Consider the following 20,891-nt stretch of genomic DNA (forward strand, 5'->3'; position numbering starts at 1 on the left):
AGTGATGGTCTAAAATTTGGGGGCCAACAGAGGTGTGGCAAGAACCTCACCCCCCCACTGGCACCAAGGATATTTGGGGGCCAACAGAGGTGAGGCAAGAAACCTCACCCCCCCTCTGGTGCATAGGCCTTTCCACAAGCTTGGCTGAATGCTGGACCGGTAGTCAGTGACGGGTTGATCTGATTGCAGTGGATTCAACCTAAGACAGGAGGCTGACGCCTAAAGGTCAGTTTTCCCATGACGGGTAAGAACCATATGTTGAATTGGACAACCTACCAGGCACGGTCCTTAAGCCACATTGCTTGTTGTTTAATTAATCAGAAGGGGGGAGATGCTGAGGGCCATTACCAAGTAGGAAATTTCCTTGCCAGCGTACCCCATGTTAATTTCGCTGTTGACATTGCATGTTAGGTGACCCTGCCCAAGGACGAGGGTGGATCCAGGATTAGGGTGTATCCTGCAGTTTGAGGAAGTATCCCAGTCCTTGGGTTTAGGGCGTTCCCAGTTTAAGACCTTGGATTTTAGGGAAGTTCGATGTTGAGGATTATTGCTGCTGGAATTAGGGCGTTCCTGCTGCCTAAGCTCCTGTTGAACTCTCGTGAGATTCAGAGAGCATTTTGGGAAATAAGCCTCGTGGAGTAGGTGAATTGGGCGGCAGCAGAACTGGGATTGCCCCAGAATGTGTGTGGAGGCCGGTGTGAGTTCTGGAATAAAGAATTGCTGTTTGAATCTACAAAGCTGTGTGGTGGCTCGTGATTCTGTGCCCAGCCAAGACTGCGGCACAACTCCATTCTGCAAGTGTCCAGGGCGGGTGGAGCCCGAGGACAGAAGGGGTTTCTTGGACCCTGGACGTTGGGAAGCCGGGTGCAGAGCCAGGCCAGCTCCGTGGTCAGTGCCTGCCTCGCCTGTGCCAGGCTGAGCCCCTCCTCAGCACCACAAGAGAAAAGCCGGCGAGTGCAGGGAGGGCCTGGGCGCTGCCGGCCACCCCAGACCGGCACATGGCTTGACTACTTTCCTAGGAGTCACGGCAGGGCCCAGCACCTGCCGGTGTGTCCCAGGCACAGGGCACCTCCCAGAAGCAGGATACAGCCTCTGCCCGCCTGACCTGCTGGGGCTGGAGGCGGTGGTGGCCAGCCGTGAACTAACACAGGGGGCCCAGCAGGGCGGGGGGTGATGGAGGACTGGCCGCAGCCCCAGCACCCCACCACCTGCCCTACATGGCGTCCCTTCCCAGGGCGGAGGGCCCAGGGCCACCTCCCTCGGGGCTCCCCATCCACTGAGCCCTGTGAGGACCCCATCCCCAGAGATTCCCGGCAGGACTTCCCGGCCCCAGAGGGCTGGGCACGTGCTTCTGCTCATCCTTGAAGGCTGGGGGCGCTCCTCCAGCCACCACCACCCCCTGACGGACGTCAGGACAGAAGCTAAGGAAGTAGTGACGAGGCCCAGGAAACCCTGGCTCAGCCAGGGACAGGCCAGTTACAAAGCCCAGGAGGGTCCAAACGGGGACAAACCCGTCTGCCCCAAACGCGAAAGCCAGACTTCAAAGCCCGTGACCCGACACTCTGACCCCTGCAGGCACTGCCCATTCTGCCGCCTGCACGTCACAGGCCCCGTGGGCACCTGCGCTCCCGGAGCCCTGATGCCAGCAGGTGGCTGGTGGCAGTTAAAGGGCACACAGCTGTGGGGAGCCTGGCAGAGCGTGCCTACTGGGGACAGGCCACGGGGCCACGCATCCGGCCTGCAGGGTGCCTGTCACCAGCACACGTCCCGTGTGTGCTCCGGGCTCCGGTCTCCTGGGAACGGGGAGGACACAGAACATGCAGTCTCGTGCCCCCCATCTGCTCTGTGTCCCCAACGCTCACTTCTTCCCAGGTCACCACCCAACTGAGGACACTCGCTAGGCTACCTCCTCCTCTACTGAGACCTTCCCTGGTGGCCCTTCCCATTCTGGAGGGGACCCGTCTAGGGTTCCCTGTGCTCCACGCCCTTGTCCACACTCCCGTCCTCAGCTCTCTGGGTGGGCCTTGCACTTTGCCCCCCCCAATCCCGTCCAGGGCCTGCCCAGCCCCCGACCCAGAGAAGGCCCAGGAAGGTGGAGGGTCAGACCAGAAGAGGCCACAGCCAACAGCCACAGGCTGAGTGCTCCCCAGGGCTCCCCCTCACCCACCACCTGGGAGACCCACAAGACCCCACCACCCTGTCCCCCACGAGGCCCTGCGGACAGCTGATCCTGCCTGAGTCTGTCCAGGGCTGACCTTGGCACCTACCTCTCAGGTCCCTGTCCACATACTCACAGGACTGAACAGTGACACCACCTGTCCGCAGTGGTGACAGGCCACAAGGCCACCGCTTGGGACAGGCCTAGAGGGGACACCTCTCCGGCTGTGCTCTCCATCCCACAGCTGTGTCCCCACAGGGACGCCCACCCCACCCCCGCTTCAGGGCCAGGGCAGCTCTGTCTTCCACCAGGCCACCTCGGCCTCCCATGACCATCCTCCATCCTTCCCGTCTCTGCCCTGTGGACCCTGCGCCGTGACACGCCCTTGAGGACAGCTTCCCTGGCGTCTGCAGGGTGCCCTGTCTGTGCCAGGCAGTAGCTTCTGATCCCACGGGGACAGCCAGTCACAGACGCCCGACGGCCACCCTGGGAGACTGCGGGGCCTCCTGTTCTCCACTGCTCTCTCCAGCTGCCCGGACCTGGACACACGGCCGTCCTCAGATCTGGGGTGTTCTCGGCTAAGACTCCTTTAAATGAGTTTTCTCGTCAAAGATGAGAGAATTTTGAAAACAGAAAGAGAAAAGTGATTCCTTACAGGCCGGAAGGTTCCACAGATGACCAGGGACCCCAGCAGAGCCCTGCAGGCCAGGGGAGCCTGCGGCCAGCGGACAGCAAGCGGCCTGCCCGGCTCACACGTCCACAGCAGCGGCCTTCAGGAGAGAAGTGAGTTAAACACCCTGACCAAAGCTGGGTCAGTGCATCACCTCCAGATGTGCCTTACCAAGGCCAGAGGGGCTCCTCAAGGCCCACCGAACAGCGACACAGTGTCACGCACGAGGTACTGACGCATCCCAGAACACTGTCACCGTAGCTAGTGCGTAAACCGCCACTAATTAATGGTACAGAAGCATTAAAAACCCCCTCTCTTCAGAACGTTAGGAGACACACCACATGACAACACTATGTGGCAACTACGTGGACGACATGTTCTTTAAACGCTAACGTGGACGTGTGATGGGTCTACCCTTATTTTTCAAGACGTTACTACATGTCTTCGAGTGCTGAGTTTCTGACGGGGAAATATTAACAGTTAATACACCAAAGCCCTCATACGTGGGCACGGGGACCCTGGACCCTGAGTTTGAGGACCACGGTGCTGCCTGGTCTGCTTCAGCTGACGGTGAACGGGAAGTCCGGCCAGTCTGGCGCCCGGGGAAGGACAGGAGGCTGCAAGGAGCTGGCCCCCATCCCAGCAAGCTCAGTCAACATCTCTGTCCTGGGCCACTCGCCTGGGTGTGGCCCCGGAGCCCAGGTCTCGGGCTGGGGGAGGCCGTGGGTCCACCTTGGGAGCACACTAGAGCAGCAGGTGCCATACCCATCGCCACCATCACTTCCCCAGCACAGGACGAGAAATGGAAGGAGACGACTTTGGGAGCCCATCTGACCCACAGTGACCCCGCCGGCACCCGTCAAAGGCTGAGATGGGTGGGAGGCTGGGTCCGAGAGAAGGCCATCTCCTGACCACGGCCTGGGCCAGAGCACGGAGCTCAAATCGGCCAAGCATGTGACGGCCTGGGGTCCTTGCCACCCCCAGGCTGAAATGTACCTGTCCATCTCTTAGCCCAGTCTCAAGTGGACATCTGCCTCCTACACCTGCCAAACCTTGTCAGAAACAGGCAGACTCAAAAGGGACACAACAGTCCCCAGGAGGGTCCCATCCAGACCAGACAGAAAACCCGCCAGCCCCTCCAGCGTGAGCCACGAGAACCGTCAGGGGAGGCTCTCCCTGTTCCCAGGGGACCCCAGGGACTCAGAACAAACAAAAGGCAGGCGTTCTGCTGCTTCAGCCACCAAGATGGTCCCGATTGCAGAGACTGGGTGGACAGCAGCTGCCCCCGGAGGGCAGGGGGCCAGGGACAGGGCAGGACTTGAAATCAGTAATGCAGACCCAGCCGCGCTGGCCCTGTCCAGGAAGTCCACTCCCGCTTCACTCGGGCTCTGTGTTCAGCTCGGTAAGAGAGCCCTGTGTGCCCACGGCGTCACCCCTGCTCCCGGCGCCAGGCCTGGTAAACATGGGAGACTCCCCTGGTGGGCATGGACATGCACCCCCTGCCAGGAACCTGTCGCCCAAGGTCCTCCGTGTCCAGCTGCCAGCACAACATAGTCAGGCTGGTCTTCTGCCTCAAAGCCTCTTAGGAACCCCAAGACCGGCCAGTCTGGGTTGGATGGGTGGCAGGAGTGACGCTGGAGGAGGCAAACCCTGGAAGAGGTGAGGGGTGCCCCTTCATGACCCTGAGATCTGGCCAGTCCCCAGGACCTGACAACCAGGTACAGAGGAGTCACCCAGGGATGGCCTTCAGGGTCCTCGGGGGCATGAGAGATGCAGACACCGCAATTCCCCCACCCGAGGGAGGAGGAAAGGGGAGGGGACAGGGAAATCCCGACAGGAACAGCTGAGCCCAGTGTGGCTGGGGGCACGGGAGGCACAGGAAGACCCCTCCCTCTGCAGTAGGCATCCCTTCCCCCGGGGAAGTCCAGTGCCGGATCTTCAGGAAAATCAGGGCTCCAAGCTTATGTGCCCTCTCTCCGGTCCGCTGGACAATCCTGAGCTCCGATGCACTCTCCGCAGGACCCAGGCCTGGACTCTGCTTGGGATGGCGGGCACGCCACGCCCCGGCCAGACCTCCATCTGGCCACATCCACACACAGGAGACCTGCCTGCCCTCCTCACACAGCCGAGCACCTGGGGGAAGGCCTCCGGCAGGCTGGCGTCCAGTCCCTGGCCATCCCCAGTCCTGCCAACTTGGGGGCAGGCACCCTGCAATCTGTAAAAAGGCCCCAGGCTCAGAGGCCTGGCCCACGGGAGTTCACAGATGACAGCTTCGTCACTGCTTTGGCCTCGGCGTCCAGGTCCCCAGGTAGGAGCCACCTGCCAGAACCTTCAGTGCAGTGGGGTCCTGCAAATGTAGAACTTCTCCCCTGAGGGGGGCTTGCGACCCTAAAAGGAGCAGAGAATTTTCCAGAAATTGCTCAGCTGGAGGAAGGCCTGAGGGTACCCTGTCCCATCCCCCAACAGTCCCCCCCTCCCTTTACATAGGAAGGGCTTTCCTGTCATCTCAGGGGAGGGCACACACCCCCGGGGATGGGGCCTACTCGGCTGAAGGATGAACCTCCTCTTTACTCTGCATTTTTAAAAGTCTGTAAGGTGCTCAGGGCATCGGGGTAACGGCACCCCAGCAAGGACTGCACTGCTGGTCTCAATTCAGACATGATTTTTTAAAAATACTTGGTGACTTAGGTCACAGGAAATTTTCCAAAAGTCAATTTAAATATTTCTTCTTGTAGACAAGTATGCTAGATTGATTAACCAATGACCCGGGAGTGTAAAAGTCTGTCACACAGAACACAATCTCTGGGGGGAGGGGCTGAACAAAGGAAAGAGGGAACAGGGCCCGGGTGAGTGTACACAGCCTGGTTCCATCCCCTGCCCTGCAAAGCCTGTGACCATGGCCTGTCAGTGAGAGGTGGCCCTCAGGTCCTGTCACCCTGGTCTATACCACACAAGGCCTGACAAAGTGCTATGTGGCAATTACTCTTAAACATCAGTATTTCCTTCACAGAGGTACTGCATCCTTGGCAAATATTTAAACCTATTTAGAAAATGTTAGCTGCTGACTCACAGGGGCAGGAGAAGGCCAACACAAGGCTCGTGGTCACCCAGCCTAGCTGCATGTTTGAATTCCAGGAGACACGGCAGGAAAGGTGGCAGACTCCATCTAGTTTTTAAAAATTAATGTTTTAGGGAGAAGCAAAAACCATTATTTTGGAGAGACTTGCCCTAGCCCAGCAGGATCACTCAGGTATGCAATGATTATATGCCTAATGGATACCTCCCAGGGAGTCTCCTAAATGAGGGTGTTTTAAGTTTAAGCAACTCAGGACTTTCTTCCACAGCCCTTCAACCTAAAAACTTGTGGTTTCTCAAAGTGGTTTCCCAGAATTCCTGTGGGCAGAATCCCTAGAGGAACTAGGCATTGGCATCCGAATTTCCAGGGCAGGCCAGGAAACCTTGGGCACCCCTGGGGCTCACCATCTGGAATCTGCCGCCTCCAAGTAGGAGATCCTGGCTTAATTCAACTCTATGTCCCCACCGAGCTGCCCACTGAGGGACAGTCCCCGGGGGTTAGCCCTGACATCTGGCAGCCAATTAGGGGGGTGCCCTGCTGTTTGCTGCTGCTGCCCACAAACGCCTGGCAGCCTGAAGGCTTTTAAGAGCTTAATCTCCCAGGAAGTGACATGCGCCAGCCCCAGAGCCCAAACATCAGAGTGACCCAGGCGCTGGCCCTGGGCCCCAGGCAGGCTCTCGGTACCAGTGTCGGCACACCTCTCTCCACAACCCCATTTAAGACTAAAAGCCCCTCAACGGATGGAAGACTCCTGTCAGAGCATCCTGTTACCCAAACGACCCGGTTCCCTGGAGAGCCAGAAATGAACACAGCAGCCCATTTCTTGAACCGGCTTTCAACAATAAAAACACACATCACACCAGAAATCCGATCAGAAACTTTGGTTTGCACCTGCTGACTGCTGCTCAGTTTCACACCACGGAACAGGAAGACTAATTTCCTCGCCGTGTCTGGGCGCACCTTCCCGCAGGCCATCAGCCTGCCAGGGTGGGCCGAGCAGGACTGGGCTCCCCAGGGTCAGCGGGTGAATTTCGGCCCCTCACTCAGTAGCTGCGGGGAACTAAGGCAAGTGGCTTCACTCCCTAAGCCACGGCCCCCAGATCTGTAAAATGGGAACAGTGACCAATGGTACCTCTCTCCTTGGGGACCTGAGAGATTCAGAGAGCAGGAGAGTGCCCAGAAGGCCCAGTAGAGGAAAGCAGGGGAGGGGGGACAGTCACACAGGGTGCACTTCCCTCCCTGCTCACACACACCGGGGCCCTCTCTGCCTACAGCACCCAATGGTCACTTCCTTGCCAACCCCTGCAGCATATGCACAGTCTTGGCCCTCTCTGCCTGGCTGCTCGGGGGCAGCAGCCTCCACAGGGCCCCCACGGGGCACGCAGCAGCAGGCCCTGGCTGACCGCTGTTGAGCTCATGTTGATGCAGCCTGGGAGAAAGTCAAACATGCCTTAGATCACCTGTGACCAGCAGAGGACACAGCAGGCCTCCTGTTGGGTTGGGCGGGTTTGGTGCTAGGGCTGGTCACCAAGGTCAGGGGCCTCAGATGGGGGAGGGGCCCCAGGCTCCAAGCCCAGCACTCAATCTATTCACATTCTTTCAATAGATACTTCCTCTCCCAGTGCCCAGGGCAAGGGCTTGGGGCTCCAAGAGGCCCTTGTCTGCAGCTCCCCTTCCAGGCAGGGGCCAGGAAGTCATCCAGAGGTCCCTGGGATGAAGGGCCCTAAACATCCCTCCGGTGGCTTCACAGTCTAGTACAGGACACCCAGGGCTCCTGGAGATGCCACCAACTTCAGACCCTGCTCTGGCCACGCCCTCCCTGCAGCCTCCAGGGGCCGACTACACGCAGGTCGTGGAGTCTCGGGGGAGCTGAGCCTTCTGCTCAGGTGCCAGCATCCACAGCTGCCTAGGATTCCTCTGAGTGGGGGCTGGAGGGTGTGCCCCCATCCTGAGCCCTACTTGGGATCAATCCCTGTGACTCACTGGAGCTGACAGGGACACCGGAGCTGTGTCATTCAGGAGCTGAATGCATCTTAGGAAACAAAACTATGCATGTAAAAAAATTGCTTTTCTATAAACTTCCATTTTTCTACCTCGGATTCCTTTTCCTTCCCCAGGCAGGAATTTCCTGCATCTGCATGGGGGGGCCCCCCCGCGGTGATCCAGATAGCTCATGCAGGATCAAGTCCCCTGCATGAGGTGGCCCCAACACGCCAGCAGAGGGCCAAATGAATGAATGAATTCATTAAAATCTCCTGGAAGGTGGCCTCTGCGCAGGGCTCTCTCAGCTGGAGGACAGCAGCTCCCCTTCTCAACTTGGGGCCATCTAATTTGTCTGAGGCAGCCAAGGGCTGTCACCGGCCCCCTGGGATCAGCTTTATAGACAAGATCACCTGATTCATAAGGTTCCTTTGACCCCTGAATTCCAGCCTCCTCAGGGCCCACAGCCAGGCCCAGCTTCCCACCAGGTCTTCCTTCTTGGAAGAATTCCTAACACAACAGTGGAATCCAGTTCCTTCCGGAAAAGTTCTGGGAGCTTCAACATGCAACCACTCTCAAGCCCCCGGCACTCCTAGGAAGTCAAGGGTCTCTCTGGGGCATATTGAGGCTTCCAGAATAAAGACCTGCAGGCTTCACCCATCAACCCTCTTTACACAGCAGCCTCATCCTTTGCCCCCTAATTACCAGGTGCAAAGCTGTCCGGGGCCTGGGCAATGGAGGGCTCAGCCCTTTTATGCACCCAGGCTTGTTATCATCTACAAGGGACTGGAACACTGGGGTCTCCAAAGGCAAGTGTCTCCTCCTCCAGACTGCTGAGGACATTCCAACCCCACACCATCCTGGGCCAGGCTTGGTGCCCAGCATACAGTAGGCCCCCACTCACTAGCAATTACTTAATTCGGACAGCAAGGGACCTGAATCCAGGCTGAACCTCAGCCCCAGCCCTGGTCAGGGCGGTGAGGTCCAGGCCTGAATCCCAGGTGGAGGTCACGTCAACCCCCAACAGGACTTTCAAAATTACCTCTCTGCATCTTGAAACTCCACTTAATTAGCTGATTGACCCCATTAACGTTGGAACTTGAATTTCAGACGAAAAAGAGGTCACACGCCTATCCAAATTACTACCTCAAATTTCCATGCAGAAATCACTATTTTCGGATGGCCTCAGAGGGCTCTCAGGACCGTGACCGCATCCGTGGGTCCCCAAGGCCCCCAGTACTTCGGCCTGAACCTCACCCGGGGACCTAAGCGCCTTCTCAGATCCAGCTGCTTAGGGCACCTTTAAAAGCTCAGCCGTCAAAACTCTGGTCACTAGAACCAGCCTCTCCCTCCGGGCGCCCCCAGTCCCACAGAAACGCGAACCTCACCCGTGACGGATCGCCCATTTGGCGCGGGAGGGCGCCCCTCTGCGATCCCCAAGCCCCCGCTGCTAGGTCCACTGCGCCCCCACACCCTCCATACCAGGGCTGCGAGATCCACCTAAACCCCAGCACCCGGAAGGCAAGGTCCACTGTGAACCCCCACCTTTTGCACTGGGACAGAGAAGTTTACCGCGGCGTCGTGGGGGTCGCACCTGCTGGCTCAGTTGGAGGCCCCGGCCCAGGAGCAAGTGCGTGGTCGGCGGCGTCTTGCAGAGTGTTTCCCGCGCCCGGCGCCCCGAGCCCGGGCCAACCAGCGGAGGTTCCTGGGCAGCGGGTGCGCGCGGGCGGAGCTGCCCGCCGCGGGGGAGGAGGGATGCCCGGGCGAAAGTTGCCAGGGAAACTTGAGCAACTCGAGCGCGCCGGTGCCAGCCTCCTGCATAATTCAACCGCGGTGGCGGCCGGACGCGGGGGCCGCTCCCCTGCGCCCGCCGGGTCCCACACCCCAGAGGGTGAGCGCGGCTGGCAGGAGTCGGGCACCCCGCCGGGGCTCCGCGCGACCCCGGAGACTGCGGCGCCAGCCTGCAACACCCGGGCCCGCACCCGGCACGCCGACCACGGTCTCCCGGAGCCCGCTGCTGCAGTAGCGCGAGCGCCAGGCTGGGTGCAGGGCCGCGGTGACCGCAGCGGGGTCTCCAGAGACTTGGCAACCACTGCGCGGGTCCCCGCCCCCCGTGCGCCCCCTGGCGGCCCCGCGCCGGCTTCTCCGCGGCAGGGCTTGCTGGCCCACGTCCCTGGGAGGCGGGCGGCGACCTAGGGCAAGGAGACTCTGGGCAGGGGGCGGATGTCAGTCCACCTGTGCTGTCCCAGGGGAAGGAGCAGGAAGCAATAGAGGTGGCAGAGGAGCTTGCGCACAGGGGACAAAGAGGTTACTCCTGCGCTCTGCGCCCACGCCGCTTCCAAAGCTTTTAAAGCCGGCCCCTGCCCGGGAGGGAAGCCATGGAGGTGGGGTGTCCCCACAGAGAAGCGAGCCCCACCTGAACGCAGGATCCTTCTCCCCACCCCCAGCCCCAGCCTCTATTGGGTTCAAGACAGCGCTTAGGCGGTAGTTGGGGCTCCTGGAATTCAGACGCACTGAGCAGCCTCGGTGATCAGGGCTGGGTACCTGGTGGCCACCTACTGTCCTTGCCCGCTCGCGCGGGGTGCACTGGCCGCCCCCACCCAGCGCCCCGCGCCCCGCGCCCCGCGCCCCAGCCGCCGACCGCCGTCTTACCTGGCTCGCGGGGCAGCTCGCGCGATGGGGGCGGGCCGGAGCCCCCCGGGAGGACCGGCGTCCACGCGCACCTGGCTGGGCCGCGGGGACCGGAGCAGCGCCGCGCCCAGCGCGGCCGGAGCGCGGGAGCCGCGGCCGCTCAGGTGTCGGGGTGGAGAGCGCCGCGGCCCTGGGGCCTGGCGAGGTGGGGGAGGGGCCTCCTGCCGCCCGGGGACGCGCGCGGCCGGGGTCCTCCGGCCCACCCCACCTGCCCCGGCGGCTTGGGCCGCTGAGGCGACTCCGGCGTGGCGCGCGGGGTCTGTTGTGGCAACCCCGGGAGACGGCGGGGCGCCCGGGGCCGCCCCCGCCCCGCCCCGGGCTGCGTGGCTCGCGCACCCCGCCTCCCGGAGAAGCCCAGCGGACGAGAAAGTCCCTTCATGTCGCGAATCCTGGCTCATTCTGGGCGATTATCCCGAATGCAGCCGGCTGCCACCCCGGAGTATTTTAATAGGATTCGGAAACGGAGGCCGGCTGCACAGGAAACATTAGCAGAACCCAAGAAAACTTTGTCCCTGGCAAACACCGGGCATCTGCTTCCAGGCCGCCAGGTCTGGGGCGCCTTCCGCCCAGGGCTGTGAGACCTGCCTCTAACAAGTGCCCTGGAGCCTAGGAAAGCTGGGGGTAGGGTGGGGGAGAAGAGCCAGCTGCTAAGGAATCCTCCGGAGAAAAGGCGCCCTCCGGAGACGCCGGCATCCTATTATTATCGAGAATGGCTAGTTTGCCAAAGCCCAAAGGGCCTGTGGGCAGCCTCTGGTCGCTGGATCCCAGCTGTGGCACAGCTCAATCTGCTCTATGAGCCCTGCTAGTGACTCTTCTCAAGACCCTGATAATTCACTGGTATCTCCACTGTCTATAAGCTGCGTGTCTCTGAATAAGCTCTTGGGGTCTCTGTTCCCTGTGTTCTTCAGTGTTTTGGAAAGGGAGGGTCTTTCTAGGCACCAGGATCTGAAGGGGTGGCAGGCAGAAATGTACCAAGGTCCTGCCTGAATGGAGAATGATCACCTGCCGTGATACTACAGCCCGACATTAGGCAAACCCCAGTCCGCACTCCTCCAATGGAGAATGCAAAAACACACACACATAAACAAATATAAAATACTTTACAATATATGTTTGTATATAACTGGGTATGTTTATGTATATGCTTATATATTTTATTGTTTTATAGACTACATTATAAATATACATTTTATGTATATGTATATGTGTCTCTGTGTGTGTATACGTATATTTGTTTTTAAGTCAAGTCAATCAATCTTATAGGACATGCCTGAGAGATTAGCATGTGCTGGTGACTTCAACATACCAAATAGGCAAAGTTAAATATTTGCTCTAGATACTTTTTTTTTCCTTGCTTGCATAATTGTCCCACATTTCAAAGTAGTCTTAAAAAGCACTTAGGTTAAAAAAAAAAAGTTGCGTTTGGGGCCTGAATATTTCAGGACCCACATGGAGTAAACATTGTAACTCCTTGAGGACCTGACAGATGCAAACTGCTTTCTCTCCTCTGCTTCCTGAAGCATGAGACTCGAAAAAATATTTGTTCACTGAATAATGGAGGCATCCCCTCAAATAATCCTAATAATCCCTAAACCAGGAAGGAAGGAAGATGTGCGGGTGGGAGTTTGAAAGCTAATTCCGTGACTTGGAACTCTGGTCATGGGAGGGCTGGTCAGCAGAACATCCTGGTGTCCTTCAGGTTTGCCAGGGGATCCGTGGGTTGGAAGGCTCAGAGTGTAGCTCCACCCCCACCAGTCCCCGCACCCCAGAGAAAGGTACCATCTATATGGCAGTAGTGTGCTGCTCTACAAACCAGCCGGAAGGTGCAGCCACAGGATAATGCCCTCCTCCGGCCAGATTTCCACTCCCCCGGGCTCTTCCTAGATTGCCACTGTCAAGCTACAAACAGCAGCGTTCACCTGGAACCAGTTCTGCTGTCCCTTCTCCTGAGCAAGGCTCAAGTACCACTGGCATTCTATGTTCAAGAAGCACATCCCGGGGACCTAGGTCTCTGCCAGCCTGACCACCCAACTGGACAGCCTTGGGCCGCCCCCACTGGCCTTCTGCTCTGTCCCCTGCCCCTCAGGAGTGTGCCGCAAGAGCCCACTGCCTGGCATTTTAAGGACAGGATCTGCCTACGTCCCAGTTCCTTTGTGTCTTTTAGAGCTCTCCAGTTCAGCCCCATGCTCGGTTGAGGCCATATACTTGGAGTCTTTAAAAACCTCTAATGAAAAGGGTCGGGGTCAGGGAACCCTGCAGAGGACAAACCCCCACCCCATGCTCAGCTTGTCCCCAAGGCTGGTTGGGCCTTTGGATCTCACTGGGTCCCTGCTCAGAGGAGCCAGGCCTAGTCCAGTTTTTATTGTGGTGGCCCCACGGCCGTAGGCAGCACTGAGCTTTGTGTTTCAGTTTCGGTTTAGGAAAAGGAGAAACTGTCATGCTCCTTGGCCTCAGAACCCCATTCTTGTTTCCATGGGCTGCCTTCCGAGTCGCCCACCGTGTGACGAGGTGGACAGGGAGGTGCAGAGCCTGCAGGAGTCCTGATTTCATGGGATGATCTTCGTTGTCCTGGCAAAGCCTGGCCAGAGCAGCCGGCAGTCACCACACTTAAGGACAGCTCACCAGGGCTCCCTGAAAGAGAAACCATCACACAGAGCTAGAAACTGGGACACCATACCAGGAAGGGATGCAGAACACAGTCACCTTGTCTGTCCTGGGGAAGACATTATAAATGTTTTGTGTCTTAGAATGACCCAGCTGCTCCCACAGAGCCACTCCTGGGCTCCAGACGTGGGGCCAGCTCCTCTTTAGAAAGGCCACCCCAGGGGGATGACCTAGCCCTTCCTGCAGCTTACAGATGATCCAAAGAGACTTGTCCAAGGACATGAAGTCAGAGCAGGTGAAGCCAGGTGTGTACAGGTGAAGGCAGGTATCACAGGTGAAGGCAGGTGTGCACAGGTGAAGGCAGGTGTGCACAGGTAAAAGTAGGTGCTCCGTCTCCCCATTGCCTCCTCCCTGCCAGACTCCCCCATGCTTCTGCCGTTTCTTGTCCTTCTTTTCCCCTGTGGCAAGAGGTCTGATTCCTTCCTGTCCTCTACAGGGATTGCTGGATTGTGCACCATTTCTCTGTAATCCCATGATAAGTACTAGCTCAGTGACATAAGCCTGAAAACGTAAATACCCCCAGATTTTACCAATGCCCCCTCCTCTGCAGGTCCGCCTCCCATGCTGCACCTCGGTGGCTTCACCAGAAATTTGTTCTTCTCCAGTGATTCTGCTTGGATTCGTCCCACCAGGCCTGCTGCTGGCACTCTGTCTGAACATAAGCACCCAGGGACTGCTAACTAGGGGAGCAGGGGACAGTCTGCTTCTCCTGGAGTCTGAGCTGATGAGAGGGGCCTGTCTGAAGCTTTTCCTGGAGGATGTGTGCGGGGTGCACAGATCTGGGAGAGGCCAGCTGGGCAGAGGGGCTGCTGGGCTTTGCAGCCGGGCTATGGGCTCTTCCCCCAGCTCAACGCCATCTGGTCCTTCCACCTCCCCTCCAGGTCTTCCTCCCAGACCTTCCGCACTGATCGGAGAGCAGCCTGGAGAATGGAGAAGTCACTGCCCAGGGACATCTCTCGTCACATGGAGGCAGAGCTGGAGGCCTCTGCCCAGCAAGTGAACAGTCTGGCAGAGCAGCAGCCTGGGAGCCCACAGCAAAGACTGGCACAGATCGCCTGTACCCAGATATCCTCCTCTGTGCCTCCCATACTCCTCTCCCCTGGGGTCAGCTCTTGAATAAGCAGCTTGCACCCAAGGCCCTGTCTCAGACAAAGCTTTCAGGGAAACCCAAAGTAATATAGAAAGCTGTCTTTGCTTCTGTGTGGAGCTGTGGTTCGGCCCTGCGGTCACCCAGCTGATGCTGTGAGCTAAGACCAAGCCAAGGAACCTCCAGGAAGCAGACGGCTTAGCCGAGACCATGCCACATGGGCATCAGGATGCTCTCACTAGAAATGGAATATATCGGAAGGTCACGTGGCAAGCAAAAAATCCAGAAACACCTTTCAAATTATCGACAGGGTACAGGGTTACGAAAACAACACTCGGTCACCAGGGAGGTTTATCTCAATAATATTAAGGTGTTTCAGCATTAGCAAATCTACTAGGAAATTTATTTCATTTTGCTTACTTTGGTCTCTTTGCAGTGCTGGGGATGGAACCCAGTGTCTTGTGCATGCTAAGCAAGCACTCTACCAGTGAGCTACACACCCAGCCAAGGAAAAATGTCCAATCAAACAAAATTTCTTGGCAAAAAAGAAATAACTTGAGAACGTTTTAACATTATTCAGCTTTATTTATCACATCAAAGCCAGTGTTACTTTTTTTTGTTGTTGTTGTTTTTTAAATTCTTTTAGTTATACATGGGCACAATATCTTTATTTTGTTTATTTTTATGTGGAGCTGAGGATTGAACCTAGGTCTCACAGGTGCAAGGAAAGCATTCTACCACTGAGCCACAACCCCAGCCCCAGTGTTATGTTTTAATATGAAACAATTCAGGGAAAGAGCTGCTAACATCACTTAGTGCTTCTGTGAATTGCTGGCCAATGCAATCAGGCAGGAAAGTGGAATAGAAACTCGAGTTTCAGATTTAAGGAGGCAAATCACAGCAGCCTCAGAGGTGTTGTGATTTTCTCCATGCAAAGTCTGAGAAAATAAACTGAAAGTGGAAACTAAGTACACAACCAGTTGGGAAAATAAGACCATTCCTAGAACCTGGTTTCAAAAATAAAGAGAGAGAACAGGGACTGCTGAGCCCCCCATGAGGAAACTCTCACAGCAGGGGGACTGTCCTACCTGAACCTAAGTAGCCCAAAGCTGCCTGGACTACCACTGTGTCCTGGGATGGGAATAGACTGAAGCTGCCCAGTACCACCTCACACGAACTCCACCCTTGGGGACGGTCCCCAGGTCCTTCCACCTCTCCTCCCTCAGCATGGCCCTCTCCCATGCCACTTCTTTGACTGTTACTCATTGTCTACGGCCCAGGTGAGAGTATTCACACTGTGACTGTCACTGTCCTGGAGCTCCGGTGTGGACCCAGGCACTTAGTACATGCTGGGAGTGCTCTCAGGGCACGAAGGGAGGCTGGAGAGGAAGGGAGAGAGCAAACCTTGCTGGGAATTTGTTCTATCAAAATAGAGCGTCTAAGAATGTAGACAGAAGACGGTGCTGGAATACGGGCCTATTGACTTTCGGAGAATATAGCTAAATCTTTAAGCTGCTTCTCCTAGCAAGATAACTGACCAGAATTGAGAATCGTAGAATTAGCCATTAAACACGAAATGACAGAGCATCACAGAAAGGGTTAGACGACTGTCCTGTGAGCTGGGAGTCCTTAACACAACGGGTACGTCAGGCGACAGGTGGGCTGAAGAAGGATGAGCCTGTGAGGCGGGGCAGTGGGCAGTGGCCAAAACCCGAGGTCAGCAGGGTCAGGGGCAAGCCAGCGGTGGGCTCCCCTGCCTGCACGAGGAGGAACTGGCCAGCACCCTGAATGCACATTCCCCGGGGGAAAGAAATGTCACAAGCCCCAAGTGGAAAGGGGACAATGTGGAAAAGACATAGCCCTTCAACACGCAGCACTGAACAATCAGAGATGGCCCCAAATAGACCCCGGAAAACTGTGAGAGGTAAAGCTGAGAAAAAGAGAAGGAAGGAGGAAGAAGGAAGGAAAACTTGGAGAAAATCTTTTTGTCCTTAGGTTGGTCAGAGAGTTCTAAACCACGACCAAAAAGATACAATGATCCTGAAAAGAAAAAAAAAATCTGATAAACGCTGGGAGCTTACCATGTGCAAAGCCCAGGCTTCCTTCCCCAGGACAGAAAGGAGATTGTTTATAAACTGGAATTCATCAAGGAGGAGGCGTCTGCAGAACACTCAGAACAAAGAGCTCTGGGACCCCGTGGCGACAAGCACACGGCCTGATTTTAAAACCAGCAAAAGACATGGACCAGCCTCTTCCCCAAGAGGACCGGCGGACGGCCCGTGAGCCCAGCCGGTGGGAAGTGCTCACCAGACAGCACACCTACCAGACGGCTGCTCAGAAAGTCCTGGCGGGCATGTGGGCAAGCGCCGCCCTTGCCTGCTGGTGGGGCATGAACGGCTTGGCAGCTCCCGGAGGCCGCAGGCACAGCCGATTCAGAGGCCTACCTGGGAGAATGACAAGCTTGCATGCACCTAAAATGTGTAGGACTTCATAGCGGCTTTAGTCATGCTGGCCTGAACCCGAAACAACCCCCAAAATGATCAATTCCACAAATATAAATGTTCAGCACAAATAAAATTTGGTGCAATCCTACAGTGGAGTGCTATGCAGCTGGTAAAAATGGTGAAATTGATCTGAATTCACGGACACCAAATACGGGACCCAATGTAGAGTGGGGTAGCCAAAGCACACCCCAGAGCATCAGGTGCAGCCCAAGTCCGCTGACGCACAGCACGGGTAGGTGCTCTGCGTGGGCGCGCAGCCACAGAACTGCGCCAGCAGGACCTGCCCCTGAGCCTGCAGGGGCACTTGCAGGACTTGAAGCTCCGCCCTGCTGGGCGTCCCGCATGGAGCCCCCTCGGCACCTGGGTGGCTCAATCCACTTGAGACTCACATGTCTGAAAGTGAGAGGGGTACTTTCCTTTCCACCATGCTGACCCTTCCTGGGGTTCCCACTGGGGCAGCGGTGAGACCACTGTCCACTTCAGGTCTGGGCTAGTGACCTGGAGGCAACCTGACCCCTCACAGCCCCCTGTCCTGTAGAGCCCACCTCCTTGGCCTGTCCCTGTCCAGCGAGTCTCTCCATCCCCCCTGCTGGGTCTCCCCTTCCTGCGGCCTCCTTCCATCTTTGGGCCTCCTGGGCTCTGCCCCGCCTCCCTGCCCTGGGGGGCTGGGTCTGCGCCCATTGGCTCCTCCGCTGCTGTGGCTCATGGCGGGTTTCCCTCCCGCCTGGGTCAGAGCTGAAGCCCTCCTCCAGCCAGCGTGGCCCTCGGAGGTGCCGATTCCTGGCCTCCCCCTTGCTCGCCCTCTCTGAAGATCCGCACTCACCCCTCCCTGGGGAACCTCCAGGCTCTCCTGCCCCTCCTGGAAGGACAGGCAATCGGAACACCCTCCCCTGCGTTTGCTCCCCCCTGGGCCCTGAGTTCCTCTCTTCCCCTGCCTGGCGGTTCTGGGCCCAGCTGCCCTTCATGTTTGCGGGGTGGGGTCTGTGGGCGGGGAACTCTTCATATTTCCAAATCAATTTAATATAAGAAACCTGGTTGAGCTGCTGCGGACCACAGCACCCTGGCCCTGCAAGGACACAGCAAAGCAGACACATCCCGGCCCCTGGAGCCAGCGGAGGAGGCCCACGTGGACGCCTCCCACCGAAGGCAGAGAGTGCTGACCAGTCGGCCTCCGTGGCCTGTGTCTGAATGACCACACCACACAGGAAGCAGTGTGTGGTGGAGGTGTGCAGACCCTCCGCCTTGTGGTTATCCTAAACAACACAGTAGGACAGCTGGTCACAGGCCGTTCCACTGCACTGGTATGACCCGCCATCTGGGTTGTCCAAAGTACCCCGGGGGACGCTGGCAGGTCACGCGCAGATGTCACACAGAAAAATCAAGCATCCTCAGACCCGGGCATCCTTGAGGGCCCTGTGCCAGTCCCCAAGGTTCCCAAGGGACGCTGCAGCTCTATGAGGGACAACACTGCACAAAGACGTTCAGATCATCACCAATGTCGTAGACACTGGAAATCTCGAAAGGGGTCAGAGCCACCGAATCCATCCACGGGGAAAGCTGATTTCTGTCAGAAGAATCGACTTCTGTGCATTCACTTCTCTGAAGGCAATTATGAGGGTGTTTTTAAAGCAAATGATCAATACAGCAGCGCGTCTGGTCCGTTGCTGGGTCTGGGACGTGTGTGGAGCACCTGGCCAGTGTCCCCTTTGGAAAGGGCTCCTTCCCCAGCCCTTCCCCGGGTCAGAGCTAAGAAAATGAATCCTACGTGGAAGAGGTGGTCCAGAAGTCACGGAGAACCTCTCACTGGTTTGACGAGCAGCGGGAGCCTTCTCCTCGTGGGGGTGTCTTCTGTGTTCTGACAGTCCCTAAGGACAGTCCCTGCAGCAGGGCCAGACGCGGCATCCAAATGGGGTCACTTAACTAAAGGCCACTGAGCTTCGTGTCTGAGCAAGCACACGTGGGTCCACATCTGGGTTTGCCGCTGGGAGACGCTGGGCTGGAGCTGGGGCACGGAGGGCAGGAGGCTGCTTCTGGGCTGTGCAGGTGGAGTCTGCCTGACCCCAGGGGCCAGCCTCCAGCCCCCCCACCATCCCCCAGCGCCCTGCTGCAGGCTGTCCCCTGCTGGGCTCCTCCCTGGGACCTGTCTTCCCATGGAGCTGGACCTCCCCCCACCCAGCACAGGCCCTGCCCGGGCAGCCTGCTCTCGTGGGTGATTCAAGGCCGCTGTGGCTCAGGGTTGGGGTGCTAGGGACACCCTGCTGTGCCCCTCACAAACCCAGCAGCTCCATGTCTGCGCGTTGAGCCCTTTGCAAGCCACCGTCCAGCTCCTCCCCAGCGCCTGCACGGCGCTGTCACCTGGTGTCACCAGTGCCCTTCCTTGAGCTGGCTCTCCTGAGCTTCCCTCCCACCTAGCTCCGGCACCAGGGAGCCTGCCCTGCCCCCGGAGTCCCTGTGCCACATCCGTCTCGCTCCTCAGACAAGCTGAGTGGGAATGGGCCACCAGCCGGTTCCACAGCAGCAGGCACTGGTGCAGGAGAGGGCACCCTCCTCACCCGTGTCTCTTCTTGTCCCACCACGTCGTCCAAGCATCAGATACCAGGCGTTCCACGGGGACTGCGTAATTGTCACAAATATCCGGGGCAGCCACGCAGCGCTGCCCGGAGGAGCTCGTCGTTGGAGTTCTCGCGTAGACACCATTGTGATCGCAACCTGATGTGCTCACTCATTAGCACGTTGTCATGATTAAGTTAACGGTGTTTTGGGGACACTGTCTCGTCAAGGCCACCTGAAGTCACAGCTGAGGTCTCCTCCTCAGCCAGTCCTGTCCCAGGCACATCCTGAGGTGGGGCCTCATGGGCCTGAGTTTGGGAGGAGGAGGGCAGGTGGGGATTGACTGGGTCCCTGTCACACACACATGCCTTCAACACCACAGGCCACAGCGATGGCTCCAGGCCTGGAGAGCAGAGCAGGAGCCCTGCAGGGACCACTGGCTGCTGCCCTAGCCCCTGTGCCTGAGCCGGACGTGGTACAGCCCCATGACGCGGAGGGTCACCCAGGCAGGCCTGGTGAGCCCCGGCTCCCCTGCTGGCCGAGTGGGGCGTCCTGATGTGTCTGTCACACGCAGGCCTGACGGTCACGCTGACGTCCTCATCCACAGCACGCCGTGCCTGGCCTCCACCAGAGTTAAGCCGGTGCCATGGCCACCCATGACCCATCGCTGCCTCAGAGCGCCCTGTACTGTTGCTGGACAAGAGAAAGTGGGCAGTGGTGTCCTGTGGAGGCCCTGGCCTGCGAGGCCACCTGGTGCACGCCGTGGGGAACCCCCCTCGGTTCCAGCAGGAAGGCCCTGGATCGCCTCCTGGTGCGTGGTCCGTGGAAGCCCCGGTGGAGTGGAACTGTGGGTGGCGACCACTGTGGGGTGGGGACCCCTGTGGGCCATGCCTGCTCTTCCCAGCCCTGCGAGGTGGGTGCCTGAGAGCTCAGGGCTCAGCTCAGCCTGGGGCTGCCCAAGAGCCCACTGGCCGCCTTCCTTAGGCGTGATTATTGGCAGGTCTTTGTGCTGCGGCCGGGCTTTGAAGGTTAATGGGCCCGGCCATAACTCGATTATGGAACACGCATTACAAAGAATTATCACCAGTGTCTTTCACTTAATGGTCTGTCCAGCTCCTTCCCGTGACAGCTCCTTCCCGTGAGTCTCCCAAGTGCATTTTAATGCCAACACCGTGCAGAGTTTACGCAGGGACTGTCGCCAGCCAGGAGATGACCATATTTTGCTACCGTACGAGACAAAGGAAAAAATGAATCTGGTCTTGATGGAACAAAGGTGTAGAGACGACCTTGGAACGTGCCGTCAGTGCCTTTATGACGGCTGAAGACAGAGCCCTGGACGCTGGCTGGCCTGACCCTGCGCCCGAGCTCGGCCAGCTTCGGAGCCGTGGGTTCTTGAAACCAGCCAGTGAAGCCAAGGAGCCCTTAGGGAGGAGGAGCGGCCAGGCGCAGCTGCTGGAGCCAGCCTTCCCCATGGGTGAGGGCGCGGAGGCCCACCCTGCCACCAGCCAGAC

The 20,891-nt window shown here is 58.0% G+C and overlaps 1 protein-coding gene across 1 annotated transcript in view; it reads right to left on the reverse strand.

Annotated features, from left to right (window-relative positions):
• Nucleotides 1–10,629, reverse strand: part of SHANK2 (SH3 and multiple ankyrin repeat domains 2) — a 415,901-nt gene extending 405,272 nt beyond the window's left edge. The window contains exon 1 of the mRNA XM_081260598.1: nt 10,537–10,629. The gene's annotated coding sequence lies outside the window, so the exon portion shown is untranslated. The remainder of the gene's footprint in view (nt 1–10,536) is intronic.
• Between the last annotated feature and the right edge of the window lie 10,262 nt (nt 10,630–20,891).

This window comes from Spermophilus citellus (assembly GCF_964194105.1).
Source record: "Spermophilus citellus genome assembly, chromosome: 2".
In the NCBI taxonomy this organism is placed as follows: Eukaryota; Metazoa; Chordata; class Mammalia; order Rodentia; family Sciuridae; genus Spermophilus; species Spermophilus citellus.